The following is a 12,633-nucleotide window of genomic DNA, read 5'->3' as shown; positions in this document are numbered from 1 at the left end:
ACCACTGCTTTTTTTTAGCACAGTGTATTTGTATTTGTTGACTCCTTGCCTCTTGTTGCTCAAAACCCAAGTAGAACGGCTGCATGCCCCTGCCCCTCAAGAAGATCCTGTTTGCTGTCTTTCCTGGCTTTTGCCTGCTGCATGCTGTGGCCTTCGACAGCCATTCCCAGCACTGCACCCAGGCACCCCCTTCTCCTACCTCATACTGTGGCTGGGGGAGCCTGGGGTGCTGACATTGCCAAGCCTTTTGGAGGGTTGAGAGCACTTTGTGGTAAGGAAGAACGCAGCAGCATGGATCTGTGGGGAGGGGGAGGGGAGCAGTCCTGACAATCCCCTTCGAATTATAAACATATCCTCTTTAAATACATTTCTAAGGATAACATTTGTATTACTGTGTCCTGTGGCTGCTGATAGGGCCCTGCTTATCGCCTCGGTCTCTCCTCCTTTCTCTGGGCTCTGCTGGGAAAGGTCCCTATCTGGAGCCGAGCTGGCAATCCTCCGCCAAGCAATTGTTTCAGTCCAGGGGAAAAATTAATTTCTGCCTATCGTTAATTGAGAGAATTGTGTGGAGAACTGGAAGGGGGGCTGATGAGGGGAGTGGGGGATGGAGTGGGGAAGAGAGAGATCGTGTTATTAACAGTGTCCCTTTCATAACCAAATACCCTGATTTCCATCAGTGAGATGAGAGGCTCATTACAGCAAGAAGGTGATTAGAGAACTTGGAGAAGCTATCAGGCTAAGCAGGAGAGTGGCAGGGAATTCGGGAGGGGCTCCCAGCAGAAGGGCAGCTGCACCAACCAACCATCCCCTTTCGCCCTCCCTGCCATCTCCTCCACCCCTCTTCTCCATGTCAGCCCCAGTGACCCCATACTCACATCTGAGGAAAAAGCAATGGAGAAGTTCCACAGATCAGCAGTTTTAGTGGCTGAAGAGACGCTTTATGTGGTGGCAGAGCCTGCATACTCTAAACAAAAGCCCAATGGAACTGTTCAGCTCCTAAAGGCCCAGCTGACAGCTCGTCTTAAATGCCTTTCCCTGATGGCTAAAGAAGATGCACAAGCGTTGGCCTCCCTCCCAGCTAGATGAGGAGGTCATGCATGGCTATTCAGAGTCTCTCATTAGCTGATCCCTCAACAGGTGGCTAAAAACTAAGACCTCTGACCGAATCACTCACAGAAATGGTGTACAAGGGGAGGAAAACTACCCCAGACCATACTGTGATCCAGCTTTTGCACCACTCTTCTGTGTCTCCTGAGATATTTCCTCTATTTTAGAGGTATCACTGCTGTGGTACAGCCCACCAGCCCCCAAGCCATCTCATGTACCATGTTTATGTCTTCATGAATTTTCTGTCCTTCAGCTCACAATCACTCCCCTGACAAATAGCTACAGAATCCCCTTGATTCCTGACATTGCTAGAAATAACTTTCTCCCTCTTTGTGAAGGTAAGCAGCCTTGAAAATTCATCCAGCCCCCACATAAACACTAGGGGATGAGACTAGGATAAAAAGGTGAACTCCTACCTTGCATGTGAACGATTCTATGAAAAAACCCATCACTTTAATTTTCATTCATTTTTGAATATAAAACTTTGGTATTCCGGACAAATTTTGAGTGGACAGGAAGATAATAATGTTTCTGCTAAATTAGAGTAACATAACCTATTACTCCCATAGCTAATACTAGTTAATGCTTTAGTTAGTATGATTTTTTTGATTGTTAGTCTATTGCTGATAACGTACTTGAGACTGTCAAAAATCTGGTTTTGAGATGACAAAGGGGTCTTTGGCAAGGTCCATATTGGAGAGAAAATCTGCAACAGAGAATTCAAAGTGTCAACTGAGCAGCTGCAGATTGAAAAAAACTATGGGGTCTGAACTGTCCTCTTCCTTTGACAAAAGCCATTCCTCTAGGTTCAAGATGAGGGGCAGATTGTCCCCCTCTATAGGCTGCAGGAAACTCAATCCAGCATAAGACTCACAATAAATTGATGTAAAACCAGAAATATTTCTCACCTAGATCATACAAGAGACCGTGAAGGCAGACAGAAGTGCTCACTGTCACAGTGTATAAAGTTCTGCATACAGTAGCACAAATAATCTCTCCCAACTCCCAAACCACGTAGATCTCCTACCCCTACTTAGCTTAATCCCTTCTATGCATGACCATGTGTTGAGTTCTAGTAATCTCCAGCTCCTCAGGGCAATCCAGACAGAAGCAGAGAGAAGCAGACCCTCCACATATGGCAAGGCCTCCTGTTTAGCATCAAGTTTCATTGCTGACAAATAGAGGACATGTCCAGGAATATATAGTCACATAGAAAGTTAGCTGGAGGGCATGGTGGTCACCAAGATCCATTCGGTCCTTAGCAAGTTCTCTTCATGCACTTATTCCCGTGAGAAAATTGTTGTCAATGAGCAAATCATTAACAAACAGCTAAGAGTAGGTTCAGAACCAGAGTTAGAAATATTTGAAGCCAGAATCATTTATGAAAGCCTGTATATTTAGCCTTTTTTAACAAAGTGTACATTTCTTGCTGTTTTCTCGTGCAAATCACTGGTAAAATGGAAATGGAGAAGAATATTTGTCATATATAGCTTGTGCGTTGAAATTCTGGGTTACTCATGTTGTCTTCTTCTAATGATGTTGAAGGCTTAGCCTAAAATTTCTAGTATCACCAGTCAACTAATTCATACAGAATCTTCCTCTTTATTAAGAGGTAGCTCTGGACTGGTAAAATTGATAATAAGGCCAACATAGTCTTCATGCCAGCCCCTCAGCTAATCTGACCTCTGGCCAGAGGGTTTCTGGAGACAAACTACAACAGTAGAATAGGCAGTCTGACCCAGGGGCTAAGCACTCAGTCCTGGCAGTTGAACCGAAATGCCCCCTCAGCAAGCCTTAAACAGCTGAGGCTCCATTGAGATTGCTATAAATTGGTAGCCTCCAGCTTTGGATACCCAGTCTGAGCTATCATTCTGCACTCACATTGCCCAGGTTTCATTCAAGTGGGTAAGCCTAGGCCTTGCATCTCAAACAAAGAATGATCAGGTATTTGAAAAACCATCTGCTACTGACTGTTTTCTTCCTTAGACAGTATTCTGTCACCATCTTTGCAAGGCTTCAGCAGTGAGGTCTGAGGAAGAGCTTGTATGGCTGCTTCTCATCCCTCCGTCTCTGTCTCTCTGTCTATCTCTCTCCCTCTGTAGCCCATCAGAAAATAGAGAAGGGGAGAGATTGCATGGTTAGCCTCCAGCTAAATCCATCCCAACTGAAAGCTGTGCACTGTCAATTCAATGACTAGAGTCAGCTTTAAAGAAGAGAGTATAACTGAATGCCACCAAAGTATTTGGAAATATTTCAGCAAGTAAGAAGAAAGCTCCCTGCCTCCCACACAGCTAGTCCTCTGAAACCCTTCCTGGCGCTCACACTGCTTGGGGACTGCTGGGTGATGTAGAAGCCCCAACAGTGGTTAGGTGAGTCCTTGGAGAGAAGGCGATGAGGGTGGTAGTACTGAAAATGAGTTCATAGGGAAACTCCATGCTCTGATGATCTCTGCTATCCCAGGAAATCCCAGAGAAGGGCAAAGTGGGACAGACCCTATTCTGACATTGGGAACATGCACTTTCCAGCATATTTCTTCCAGTTTGGCCCAGAGAAAGAAATGAGATTAGCCAAAGTTATGGAGTGAAAGAAAGACAACCATACAAAGAGGGACAGATAAGCAAGCAGAGAATGTGAGAGAATTTCAGGAAGAAGAGTTTGAAAAACAGATATGTGATTACATATCTGTAATCTTGTAAATTACAAAGGGAGAAGAGTAAGGGTGAATTAGACAGAGAGAGATGGAGGCATGGACTGCGTTTGGAGGAAAGAGCATAAGGGGAGAAAGGAGGGGCCAAAGTCTGAGGCACTCAACGAGTTCAGAACAATCTCTATTCTCTACAGCACTTTCTGTTTAAAAAAATAAAAAAGGAATGATGGAGAAGGGGAGAGAGTCAGACAAGTTTAATGATGTGTGTTCAAAGCTCAGATTGGAAAAATGACAGAGAAAAGCAGCCTGTTTCGGCTCTAATAAATTGTTCTTTGCTGTAAGAGATGCCTGTCGCAGCATTAATACAGGGCCCTAATACACGGGTCAGGGTTAAGTAATTTTCTCCGGCAACTTAAGCGAATAATGAAGCTGGCAGCGGCTAGTGGCGCAGTGGGAGAGATGGCCCGGGCCGCCGGCACTTTGTCTTCATTTATTATGCCAGCTCTCATGATTTGGGTACTGGCTGCAGCAACGGGAAGCCTCCGCCGAGGAGATATCGCTTCATTTCGGCAAGGTAATGAAAGCTGGGATGGGGGGAGGATAAACCAATTTGCTGGCTGACATGGGAAGGAGTGATTTGCAGACCTGGGTAGGGGAGGGGGGTGACCAAGCAAGAGGAAGCACAAGGCTAAACCAAGGGGGTGCTCAAGGCCCTTCCTTAGATAATGGCACCATGTGTTCATGGGGAGGGCAATGGAGCAGGACCAAGCAGGAGGGGATAGTGGAGCTGGAATGCACCAAAAGTCAGGACCTGAGAGTGTGGGGAGTAGAGAAGAGCCACTAGGAGGAACAGTGGGTGCAGAAGAGACTGATGAAGGAGGAAGGAGCAGGCACAGGTCCAAGGGCTGATGGAAGTGGTTGGTGAAATAAAGTAGAAGTTCATGTAATGGTGGGATGATGAAAGAAAAGCAGAGAGCAGACATATGGGGGGAGGCAGGAACAAGAAGCAGAGTGAAAGGGAGAGCAAGAAATGTTGTCCTGTCACTGTGGAAAAGGGAAACCCTCACAAGCAACTTGTCTAAGGTATAGATACTCAGGAAATGCAGTACTGGAGCTCACTGAAGTCTCTCCCCACTGAGCCCATCAATCTTCTCATGAGGAAAAAACTTCAGATGAAGTCTAAGGCAACCCTGCAGCGACATCTGCCCAAGAAGAGAGAAATTCGCTCTCTTGCACTGCATCCCCACCCCATGGGCATAGGAAATCCATCTCCAAGTGTACTTCCTCAAAGCAGATTAGCAACAATTTTGTGGCTTAACTCCCAAAATGTGTCACTCTGACCAGCCTGGGCATACTGTTTGCATGCTCACAGTTCCCTCTGATTACCCCTGCATTGCCATCCGCACTTTTGAACATGAGAGGGTATATCCCTAGCAGCTAGGCTGGCATCTTAGTCCCTGCTTTAAAATACATGGATCACTCAGAGAATATCCCTACGTCCTTCAAAATCCATGCTCCCCACTCCCAAAACATTGAAGGGAAAGGAGGCATCAGAACTCTGGCAGAGTCAAATCTGGAACTCTTACACTTTCCTTCCCTCCCCCTCTTCTCGATGTGGGTTAAGGATTTCCAATAAGGACCAAGTGTTGAAGGCTTAACACTGCAGTCTCTGGAGAAGCAGGCCAATTTCACACTAATCTTCCCCATGAAGGGAGAGAGCATCGGAAGCAAGAATTACATCAAAGAGAAGTTAATGCTGAGAAGCAGACGACAAAAAGGAGCTGCTTTCAGTTTCAAATGAATACACACAGCTGGATTAAGAGATCAGGCAGCTCAAAGCCTGTATCACAAGCTTTGGTACCCGGGATTTAGCCAGCAGGGAAGAGTTCTGATCTGGGCACTCTTTTGAAAGGAGAGGAGAGTCTTTATGGAGCACTGCAGGTATTTGAGAAGAGCTGGGAAGAAGACAAGAAGGCTGATCTCTTGTTCTGGCCTCTGTTGACCTCTTCTAACAGATATCATGTCAGACTCAGGTAATGAGGTTTGCACAGCCTACATAGTTCCTGAAGCATTTTGGTTAGTGAACAGTTACCCCATCATCTCCTCCTGCCCTGCAAAGCCCTCCTTCCCTCTTTGGTCTGGGGCATTGCAGGTTTGCATGGGGAATAGCCCTCCAGCTGCTGAAATGCAAGCAGTCCTTTCCCGCATAGCAAGAGGTGTGTTCAGCTTCAAATTCAACTCACAAAGGCAGCTAAGCTCCCTGTAATATAAAACACACCTTCCAGAGGACAGGAAAGCAGAGGGTGATTGCAGTAATGTGTCTGTTGTCCCATTTTAAGTGGTGCCAAAGTGAGTCCCAGCACACTCCCCCCGCGGGAGCCTGACAGGTGTAAATCCTGCGATGAATGAAGGCACTGAGCCCTATAAAGCTGGTGTCTCTCCACGCATCTCCGCTCTGATTGACTTGTCGGCTCTCTAAGGCTGACTCTATCAGCTCCTTGCTGCCTCCAATTCCAGGCGTGATTTAGTTTGGAGATGAGAGGTGACAGTTAACATTGGTACTCGTCAGTGTAGATCAGACACAGTCACGCTGTCTTCTCCTGGCTCACTTCCTCACCTCCTCCCCCATGCTTCCCACCCCTTTGGTGTCTCCCACTCCTATCTGTTGCTCTCATTCTCCCTGCCTATCATCATCCAGTCCCTCTATTAACCACCATATCCTTTTGTCTCCCACCACTATTGCCAGAGCTCATCATCAGTAAATTTTCCTTCACTTGTCTTTTCTGCTCTAGAATAAGAGACTCCGAATGCCTTCTTCAAGGAAACATCTTTTGTGCAAAGACTAGGAACAGCTGTTTCGGCATGTCCTTTCCAGTCCCCTGTAAACCTAAGCGAGCAATATCCAGCAAATACTCTATTTGCCAAATTTAGCCCATTTCTCCACTGACGGCTTGTTTGTTGCAGTTGAATTCTCTCAAGTGTAGTTGCTGTTTGAAATTCACCAAATGTTTTTGAGAAATGAATCTGAGTTTGAAGACTAAAGAAAAAAGGGATTTTGCACTTAGTGTGCAAGATTACAAGTGATTTGTTTGGTGTGGAAGAGGTCTTTCTATTTCATATGATGTAATAACCTAGATCAGCACTACAACCCAGGTTTCCAACACAAATATTCAGATTTCACATCTGGAACTCCTCCTTGATTTAAAATTTTCAGTTCATCTAACATTTCCTGCCAATGTCACTACCTAGAACTGTTTTAGAAAAGGAACACAAGGAATCCCACTTTTTATTAGAGTTAAGAGTTCCGAAAGACCTTGGATGTACTCACACAGGTTTTCTTAACCCAAGTAACTTTCTACTCTATCACTCTTGGTCTCTCATTTCCCAAGCCCATTCAGTTTCAGTCCCTAGTACTTTAAGCGACAAGATTTCTTTAAGCCACACTAAAAAAGGCTTCTGTTGCAGCATCACTGAATAGGAGGTAACTCAGTGGACACCATGTTGGTTAGGTTCATCCTTTTCAGTTCCCAGCTCCCACCCTTCTAATTTTCAATATCTTCTGAGCTGATTTCCAGTAAAATATAATATTTTCCTCTAATCCTTGTGCTCTCCTTAGTGTTACTAAGATCTTTGTTGGAATTCTTGGCCCTTCCTTGTTCCTCACTGGGCACTGAAGTTCAAGGAGAAAAGCAGACAATCCAAAAGGCCACAGGGAAGTTAAGAAAGAATGATCAGAGATCTAGAAAACATGGTCTGCAGGGAAAAGGCTGTAGCCAGGTTTGTTTAGTCTAGAGAAAAAGAAGACTGGAGGAGACATGATGGCAATCTTCAAATCCATAGCAGGCTGCTTTCAAGAGGCAGGGTCTTTGGAAAGCAGAAGAAATTGCAGCCTGAAACTGCATCAAGGGAGATCTAGAGAGCTCAGATATCTTTTTAGTTGTATATGTAGTAAAGTCTAGAAATAATTTTTTTAGAAAGTTTGCATAATTTTTCTTAAAAACCAAGTTAGGGAAGCATTTGGAAGGAATCATGTAAGTATATTTTGGCTGGATTAGATGAATTTTTAGCATTCCTTCCTTCTATATTTCCTCTGAATCTGCAAATACAATGACAAGACTCTGGCAAAGTGACAGAGACTACCCATAACCATAGTCCCTTCCAGAAATAAACACCTGTCTGAAAACCTACAGTGGAGCCACACTAGCACATGAATGATGATAATAATATGAGGCATTAGTTAAATCCTGTCTATGACTCCCATCATGGCTATGACGAAACAGAGCAGAGAGAAGAGACACTATACGTGCACCATGATACTGCTGAGAATCTGAAGGAATATGTCTGAAGGAATGCAGGAAATGTTCATTTCTCTGCATGAAAGGCAGGGATGCCTGGCAATTTGGAGCCTGAAGATTACCTACTGCAAATATTGCTGAGTTTCTTTCTAAGTTTGGGCAATTTAGTGATAAATTAAGTTCTGAGCTTCAATGAGGTGTGGCAGTAATTCTGTCCAGAGCTGGTGAGAAAGACAATGTTTAGAATACACTTATCTTTTAATTCGGACTGCATGAATAATATTTACCCTAGCTTAATCAGTGATATGCTTAATCAGTGATATTTTTCCTCTAAACGAAAGTTATTTCTGGCCAATGAAATTTCACAAAGAAGTTCCATCTCTGCCTCTGAGAGACAACTAGAGCAGCACTGATGTACATATTCACCCCCGAGTATGAAGAGATGTCATTCCCTGTACTGTCAAAAACACTAATCAAAGGCTCAAAATGGCACCAGGTACAGCTGTCCACGTCACCATCATCCAACTACAAAAGTTTAGGGGAAGATCTTAGTGATGGGGCACATTTGCCTGTCTCATGAATCTTACTGTGACTCACAGATGACAGCTCCTCTTAGAGGATGGCTATTGACCTCGATGAACCACACTTGCCTAGTCTGCAGGGGCATTCCTGCATCTCTCAGTTCTGAGAACATGACAGCACAGTACTGTATATTCTTCACCATCTTCCCAGGCACAGTCCAAGAGCCTAATGCTAAACTTCAGGCTTATAATGAGAGATACCCATGCTATTCCATGGCTCACCAAGACAGCGTGAGCCAGTGAAACCATGGCAACTGGAAGTGGTCTCGTGTACTCTTGGAGGTTGAGAGTATTTAAGTCCTAGCTTAGGAAACACCTTGATGAAGTGGTTCCCAGTTACAAGACCAAACTAGAAATTCAAGTTTAAGCAATGGAACCTTCGAAGGCACAAGGAACAAAAAAAAAAAATAGCAAAATTTTAATACCCTGGAATTACCTAAGTCAGACTAGAGACAGAAACAGTGAACTCTCTTCTCACTTCCTGCCCCAAAGCTCAGCAGTGCTGGAGTCTAACCATACTCAGAACTATGCTCACTGCTGAGACAATTCTCAACATTATCTTAGCCTCTCCAGCCCCTATGTGCCAGCCAGCATTCTTAATCTTCCCATTGTCAGAATCTAAATTATTTCTCTCATTTATACAGCTTTATGATAGTTGTTCTCCTGTTCCATCCAAACTCCTCTTTTCCAGGATAGAGATATTTACCTTTCAGTCTCTCTTCAACTACTTTTTCCTCATTATTTGCTCTGCTGAAGATCCCATCTCTACCTTGGGGCTCCAAGAGGACATCCAAAGCTATAGACTGCATGGTGTATCTGAGAGACTATTCACCCAGAAAGCCTCATCTTGTCCACAAAAGACTCCAGACAGGGGAGTTGCAGAAGGAAATGAGCAGTGCCAGCACAAGGCACTGGGTTACAGGGGCTGCCAGTTTCTCTGTCAAATCATACCCAGAAGAGCACTCATGCATCTGATTTTTGAATGTCTGAAGGCACTCTGGTCTATGGTGTGTTTTCAGTGTTGGGATGCAGTAGCGGAGGGAACTTAAAACATATTTAAGTGGCCAAAAGCCTCTCCAAACAGAGGGCTGCTTCCTGATGCCAGCAGCTTTCCAAATTTCCTGTCTTTCTACAGGGCACAAGGTCTCAGTTTGGGGACTAGCCAGGGCTTTACACTTTCTGGTTTCTCTCAAAACCAGAAAGCCCCTGCCTCCCATAACCCGACTGCCCACTCCTGCCTTGTGTCCATCCACTCCCCCTCCCTGCTCCAGCACCGCCCCCCCCACCTCCAGCCCGGGTGACGATCCATGAAAGCCCCCAGCAGTATGTCACAGGGGTGATAATTACATCCCCCCGCTCGCATCATGCCGCCTGCTGCTGACCTCTCACCCCTCCTCTCTTTTAATCACCCCCTGGCATCAGTCACTGTGACAGGGCAGCAGCACGGGACACGTGACCTGTCAGCCCAGGGACATGACTTATAGGGCCCGGCTGGTGGACAAAGGGAAGGGAGATAGGCAGCATAAATCTCCAGTACGAATAAAAGAGAGTGATGGGGCACTCTGCCGGGGCCTGCGTTAGCAGATTCTCGGCCTCTTGTTATTCAGCCCAGAGTTATGGTGATGAGGAAGTGGCCGAGAGTGACACGCGCCGGTCCCAATCAACCTTGTGAAACCTGCCGAGACCTAGAGGAGCCTTAATGTCACACATGGCTGGAGAGCCTCAACGAGGTGGGCAAGGGCCAGGGGAGCAGCCAGACCTGTCCCCAGCCATCAGAGGCATCTGACCAGCAAAAGCTTCCACAGTGAGCAAGGCACTAAGTCACAGAGAACAAGGACCCCTCCCCATCTCTTGTGAGCACGGCTGCAGCAGGATTTGCACATCATAGCACCCACCATTGGCTCAGGATGCAGGCTTCTCCCTAATTGGCATATTCCTCCAAGCTTCCCACCAGCCCTTGCTCACCTGCAGACTGCCCTGCTATGTATCTTTTCCATCTACTCCCTCGCACTCACCTGTTGCTTGGTAGGATGAAATCACTGGTACATCAGTCAGCTGCTTCCATTATAAAGTTACAGGACATCTGGAGTTTCCACCAAGGAATGGTCCTCCACCACACCTCTGCAGGGACATAACTGATCCTCTTGGGACTGTAGAGACCTTTTACTTTTATACAGAGCACAGAAGGGAATGTGTTCTTCCTGCTATGACAGGTGCTGCAGTGGACAAAGGGCACCAGAAAGATCATCAACTCCATCCTATGACAGTCACTACTCAGGTTGTCTTGTTCCCCTCAACCATGTACTCCTCAGGAGGGAAAGTGGCAAGGGAGAGCTTATGTCCCTAGTAGTGCTGTAACTCCTCTACTACTTAATCTTCAGAGAACAGAAGTCAGGAATTTTAAGCCAGAACGAGTAGAAATGAGAAGGAAGCCCAGAGAGAAGAACTGGGGGTAGTTTTGAATATACTGGAGAAGAAATTAGGGAGAGGGTAACAGGTGGGAGGAAGACAGGGAAATTTTAAGTACATTTTCTTTCTTTCGTTTCAAAGTAGTATCTGAAATTATAGCTCTCCATCTGAAAGCCAAAAACTTTGATGACTTTCCTTTGTGCATCATGGAACAGAGTAATGAAGTCCCTTTCCAGCTTTGGGTGCAGTTGTTTCTGACTGAAAACAAGAAAGGGGAATCCCAGTAACCAGGAGAGATTTGGCTCCATAAACATCTATATCTGGGAACTACCATGTCTCAGGTACTCAGAAATGTGAAAGCATTGGGGGCAGAGTGGGAATGCAGTGTGCAGACCTTTTACACTGGTGCCACGTCCCCTGTCCTGCACTGCCAGTGGCTCCTCTAAACTTCAGGTCTCATTTGCACAGTGAAAACATCAACAAAGCCATCTAGTAATGTTGGCTGTTCACTCTGTGCATAAGCACCGCCTCTTGACCAACTCCTCCTACTCTTCCCTGAGACCTACAAATTCCAGCATTATGTCAGATATCTCATTTATAAGACAATTGCTAAAATGAGAAGTGTGTCCAGACAGCTATGGGTGAAGGTCTGCCATTCCCTAAGTCAGAGCCTGCTTTTGTACACTAAGATGTCCTCTCACATGTCCCAGGTGAGGGGCCCAAACAGGGCTGTACAAACCATACAGCTCAGTGCCGGTGCCACCACTAAATGAGAGCACAAAGGTGCTGAGACCTTTCTCCTGGACCAAGCAGCCACATCAGTATCCTACTCATATCCTATACCCTCCTCTCCCAGCAAGTAGCCAGTGCTGCTGCCCTCCTCAGTTTCCCCACCACTGCCTGCAGTCTCTCAGTCCCTGCACAGCATGAGGCAGATAAGACTCTCTCACACACAGAACAGACTTTATTTAGGCTGGAACCTGAGGATTAGACTGAACAGGGCCCCACACTTCTCTCTCCATCCTCCCTGAAGGCTTCTTCTCCACTGGAAACTTCCTTTTGGGCCAAGGGGAAAGCCCTGAAGCCCCCAGCCTCCTCACCAGCTGGGTCTTACCCTCTGAGACAGGAGCACACTGCTCCCTACCCTCCTCCCCCCCCTCTGCCTTTTAACGATGATGGAAGCTGCTGTCAGTGTGCTGCGACAGTAATAAACACTCTTCTTAATAACACAGGGTGTCCCTCTTATTAAAATGAATAGACTTCAGTGGTAAAGCCAGGCTGCCTGTCTTGCAGTCTGGTGTGGACAGCAACCCTCAAGCAGAGCAGTTTATCTGCTGTAATTACTACAGCAGCTTCAGCTCCAGGACATTCCTGGTTACAGCACTGTGCTGTACCCCCAGGCAGAGACTCGGGTGCATGGAGATGCTACCAACACATGAGCACACAGAGAAATGCAGGCAGATAATTGCCTGTGTGCCTGCAAACATGTACGGTAATCTCTGAGATGCAAGGACACAGCAGAGTAGGGTTAAATATATCTACAGCCAGGCTTTTAGGCTTCCTAAATCCTACTGAAACCAGCAGCAGCAGCTGG

General features: G+C 46.0%; 1 protein-coding gene across 1 annotated transcript in view; it reads right to left on the bottom strand.

Moving 5' to 3' along the window:
* The window catches only part of GPATCH2L (G-patch domain containing 2 like), a 64,281-nt gene extending 53,446 nt beyond the window's left edge, over positions 1-10,835 (bottom strand). The window contains exon 1 of the mRNA XM_042048092.1: positions 10,646-10,835. The gene's annotated coding sequence lies outside the window, so the exon portion shown is untranslated. The remainder of the gene's footprint in view (positions 1-10,645) is intronic.
* Between the last annotated feature and the right edge of the window lie 1,798 nt (positions 10,836-12,633).

Source organism: Corvus kubaryi, unplaced genomic scaffold (assembly GCF_017639235.1).
Source record: "Corvus kubaryi isolate FWS band 111438036 unplaced genomic scaffold, C.kubaryi_AGA036_p1.0 66, whole genome shotgun sequence".
Lineage (NCBI taxonomy): Eukaryota > Metazoa > Chordata > Aves > Passeriformes > Corvidae > Corvus > Corvus kubaryi.
The sequence above is the reverse complement of the archived record's forward strand: the minus strand, read 5'-3'. Positions and strand labels throughout refer to the sequence as shown.